The sequence below is a fragment of the Danio rerio genome, chromosome 8 (assembly GCF_049306965.1).
Source record: "Danio rerio strain Tuebingen ecotype United States chromosome 8, GRCz12tu, whole genome shotgun sequence".
NCBI lineage: Eukaryota > Metazoa > Chordata > Actinopteri > Cypriniformes > Danionidae > Danio > Danio rerio.
The window spans coordinates 63805001-63810000 of record NC_133183.1 but is presented as its reverse complement, the minus strand read 5'-3'; the positions used below and the strand labels follow the sequence as shown (position 1 = coordinate 63810000).

General features: G+C 37.0%; 1 protein-coding gene across 9 annotated transcripts in view; it reads left to right on the top strand.

Annotated features, from left to right (window-relative positions):
• Window positions 1-1583, top strand: part of bsna (bassoon presynaptic cytomatrix protein a) — a 56827-nt gene extending 55244 nt beyond the window's left edge. For all 9 annotated transcript variants that reach the window (XM_073911327.1, XM_073911324.1, XM_073911321.1 and 6 more), the window contains one exon: window positions 1-1583. This exon is cut by the window's left edge and continues 290 nt beyond it. The gene's annotated coding sequence lies outside the window, so the exon portion shown is untranslated.
• The last annotated feature ends 3417 nt before the right edge of the window (window positions 1584-5000 follow it).

The following is a 5000-nucleotide window of genomic DNA, read 5'->3' as shown; positions in this document are numbered from 1 at the left end:
AGCTTCATAGGTTTTTCCAAATAAAAAAGAAGAAGAAGAAATCGTGTTATCTATAACATACATCTCTATGCTAAGTCCTTTAACTCAACATTCCAGAATGAAAAAGAAGAAATCCTGTCTGTTTGTCTTTTCTTTCTCCCTTCTCTCTCTCTTGCTATGTGCTATACAAGTGTAACGTGGACTCGGAATGCATGTAATCCAGACCTTACACTGTTCACCATATCCATGAGGATTTGTGCACTCCAGAAGATGAAGACGAGGACGAGAGAAACGCCCCGGGACTCCGACCACCATCACAGCAGAAAACAAACAATGTCAGGTTGTGACCCGTATGAGGTCTTTTTTTATTCATCGTCCTTTCCAAAGTATTACAGAATTGTCCTCAGGCTGCAGACGGGGTATTTTTACAACCACTGTATACGGGATGGGTGAGTTGGAATATTGTGCATTATTAGGGGCCAAGCACCGTAGGTGCGTAGGCACCTATTGCTTTCGTTAGTGTTCTTATTATTATTATTATTATTATTATTCTTCTTCTTCTTCTTCTTCTTCTTCCGTTTCTTCCGCCGGATTTGAATGGCAGCCCATATAGGCGTATGCGGGAAAGTTGTATAATTTGGCACAATGATAGAGGCCAGTATTAACATTAATCAGGCCAATTATGAAGTCTCAAAATTAAACTCTCTAGCGCCACCACTTGTCCAAACTTTCACGTATGTTTATCATCATAACTTTTGAACCGAATGGGCTACAATCAAAATTCTTTTTCCCTCTGATTCCTTGGCTCAGTCCAATTCAAACGCACCCTATGACGTCATTTTCCGTCATGACTTTTTTCGCGCTATTTTAAATTTTTCGAAAAACCTATTTGATCGAACTTGTCCTAGGCCGTGTCTCCGATTTTCACCAAAATTTAATCACATGATCTACAGACCATGCCAACCAAAAGTTATGGAATTCAAGTTGATTAGACCAACCGTTTTTGTTTAACTTGCGAACTAATTTAACGTAGAACTTGCGAAAATGGACTTGAGGCGATATCTCTGTAACGCATTCACCGATTCACACCAAACTTGGTGTGTGTTATGACAACTAGGGTCTAAGGTTAATTGCGGAGTTTCGGCGCACTGCCCCCTAGTGGTCCGGAGATACTAAAAACTTGCTTTTTGGCTTATAACGTCTTAACCTTTCGTCCGAAACTCATGAAACTGGTCTCATTACATTCGGCAGAGCATGCCGAGTCGAATGATGTCTGATTTTCACAGGTCAGCCATTTTGGGCGTCGCCCATTTCGATTTTTGGCCAAAAATGCTATATTTTACCAACACATTCACATATCATTACAAAACATGGTATGCATCTTCAACCCCATGCCCTGAAAGTACTCAAAAACGTCTGGAGCAGCGCCACCTTATGGCCAATAGTGCTTGGCCCCTTAATTGCTGCTTGCAGCTATATTTATTATTATTATTATTATTTGGTTTTGTTCTTCAATTGTCGCCTTGCTATGTTTGTAGAGCGTTCAACATATTTTTATATTCACAGTTTATATTTTTGTTCTCTCACGTTGTTTGTATATAGACAAAAAAATTGGACGTTTATTTATATTTTTTATTTAATTATTTAATTATTTATTAATTTTTATAGTTTCAAATCCATTGTTATTCCGTCACATGTTTACAACTTGTTTATTTGTTATATATATATATATATTTTTGGTTGAGTTTTATTGGTTCAAAAACAGATCAAAAGCAATAGTGGACGGTGGTCAGCCAGTAAAGAGCACAATATTGTTTGATGTTTTTACAGTAGTGGTCAGATATAGAGTGATATCTGTCTGTAAAGCTGTAATATATCTGTACGGTCATTGACAAAGTGATGCCCAGTCTCTTATTATAATAACACACATTAGGTGTCAAAGCCATGATTTGTTTTCAGCGTTTTTTATGAAATAATTAATTAAGAGAAATTTAAAAAAAAGTGGGAGAAATACGCTTAGAGGAATGTGGGAACTTTTAAGCAAGTAGAGATTGCATGTTCAAAACAACGACGACGACAAAAAAAAAACATTGATATTGCTATATGTTCTAATGGTATGTGTGAATGATTTCGGGTGTGTGTGTGTGTGTGTGTGTGTGTGTGTGTGTGTGTGTGCATCAACATTTGTTATCATTCCAGAGAAAAAAGAAATACTGATCAACACCCAGAAAAATAAATAAATAAATATATAAACGTTTGGTCAGAGGACTTTTAATTTCAGACCTTCTATGCAATGATTCTCTCAGCTGGAGAAAAATGGTTGTCAGAGTATTGACACTAAATTAAATTGAATTGAATTGAACACCGGATCCGAGAGGAACTAGATAGTCGTTCTTATAGGGAGCTGATTTCGTTTGTGTGAGAGAATCTGTAATGTAAATAATCCGTCTGAATGGAAATGATGTTTCCCATATATAGATATAGATATAGATATATATCTGTGGCATGTTTCACATTTTGAAATGGAGCCAATTAGCCATAACGAATAACATGAATTTTTATTTTTCATAATTCATTGACGGTTGCTGCTTCATTAATGTTAGACGAGGGTCGCCATCACTGATCTATATATATAGTATTATACTAAATATATATATATATGATTCTCTATTATAGATCGGTTATCCTTCATGATGCAGGGCTGTTAATCGGTGCAGTACTGAACTACAATTATCTAGCCTATCACAAAGAAAGCAGAAATATGGCAGTGTTTGATTGGCTGTTAGTGTACGCTCTCAGAAATAAAGGTACTAAAATAAATACAGGTGAACTAAAGGTAAAAACTACATTTTTAAAAGGCCACGTAAACTAGAAGGCTTTTATTTCATTGTGGTGACGTATTTTCACATAATTATTGAGAGGGGGCGGGGTTTATTTTGGAGCTCCGCCTCTTGCATTTCACTTACAGCAAACAACAGGTTGAAAGGGTGTCGCTAAGCATATTTCGCCCAATCTAAGTAGGGGGCGGGGTTTATTTTGGAGCTCCGCCTCTTACATTTCACTTACAGCAAACAGGTTGACGGGGTGTCGCTAAGCATATTTCGCCCAATCTGAGTAGGGGGTGGGGTTTATTTCGGAGCTCAGTCTCTTATATTTTACCTACAGCTAACTACTGGTTAAATTGGGGTGGCTGAGAATATTTCGCCCATTCTGAATAGGGGGCGGGATTTATTTTTGAGCTCTGCCTCTTATTTTTCACTTACAGCAAACTATCTGTTGAAGGGGCGTCGGTAAGTTTATTTCACCCAATCTGAGTAGGGGGTGGGATTTATTTTGGAGCTTCGCCTTTTATATTTCACTTACAGCAAACTACCGGTTGAAGGGGCGTCGCTAAGCATATTTGACCCATTCCGAGTAGGGGGCAGGGTTTATTTTGGAGCTCCACCTCTTATATTTCACTTACAGCAAACTACCAGATTGAGGGGCATGGCTAAGCATACTTCGCCATTATTATTATGAATAATAATGTATTTAACAATGCTTTATTTACATAAATCTCTGTAAATGGGCCGGTATGTATATATAGGGCAAGTCAGTGTTAATTAATCTGGTCTTTTCCTGTTTATTTAGCTATTTAATTTGATATAAAGTATATAAACATATCAAAAGAAGCAAGTTTATCTTTTAACATAGATATATTGTCCATTGCTAGACTGAAGGACATGTTTGCAGTATAATAAAAAGTCCAAAAGTGAAACGTGAACAGAGACAGCCTTTGTACCTTTATTTCTAAGAGTGTTTGACAGCTTAATATACAATATTATCCGTGTGGTCAGAAAGACGTGTGCTTAATGGACACATATGCGAAGCCTGTTAATATAGATGTATTCGGATATATTTATTTTTTCAAATAATAGTTTAAAATATAGACTAAAATCTGAGCAAATTTTATTTTAATAAATAATAATATATACAATAAACAGCACTATATGATGAGCACTAAATGATTTAGATTGTATATGGGGACGACACACACACACATATATATATATATATACACAGTGAAGGTCAAAATTATTCATACCCCTGCTGAATTCAGCTCCAATGTAAATAAAAGTGTTCATCATCTTCTTATCTTTTGGGAGAAGCCGGTGTCATTGCCGGCCCAAAAACAAACCTGCTCTTTGAGTAGAAGCAACTTTAAGTCATGTGGATGAATAATTTGGGGCTTGACTGTGTATATATATATCTATATAGGCGTTTATAATGCAACGTACAGTAGCAATGTACAGACCACGACACACACAAAATGAGGTATTGCCTGCAATATGAACTCTGTTAGCATTCATTGAGTTTTCCTTTGTTTCCGTCTTTCTGTGTGTGAGTGTTTGTTCAATCCTTTTCACCTCAGGAAAAAAGCATAGCATCAATGCACCAAGGGGAGATATATGCATCGCTATAAGGGCTTTATTACAATACTGAGAAAGCCATTCATTCGAACACCCTAGGTTTTAATCCATTAGGGCTTTTGACTGTGATGTATGTCAGGGAAACCAGATCACCTGCCATTATCAGTGGGATCGATTGATTGATTGATTGAATCGTTCACTCATGCATGCATTGTGATCCTTTTTTACTGGGTTTGAAGAACGAAATCCATGACAAGTTGTCAGTCTGTATAAATAAAAAGAGGAAACAATCGGCTAAATTGGTGCGTGAAGTAGCCTGAAAAGTGCATGGACCTCCAGCAGCTCCCGTCACTCCCGATCCTCCGCTGCTCAGCTGCACTGGCAACCATTTTCACAGTGAAAAACCACATGAACATAGCTGTAAAACATGTAAATTGTACTATACTTCTGCACACGACGCAAGGCGTAAAACCAGCCGTTTTGTGCAAATTAAGTCTAAAAGAAAAGGAGCATCAAGACATCAGAAACCAAATAAACACATGAATATTCCAATAAATCACACTGTGTATGTGGTCGGCTCATGTTTGGAAATGTAAAGAAAATAATAGTGAT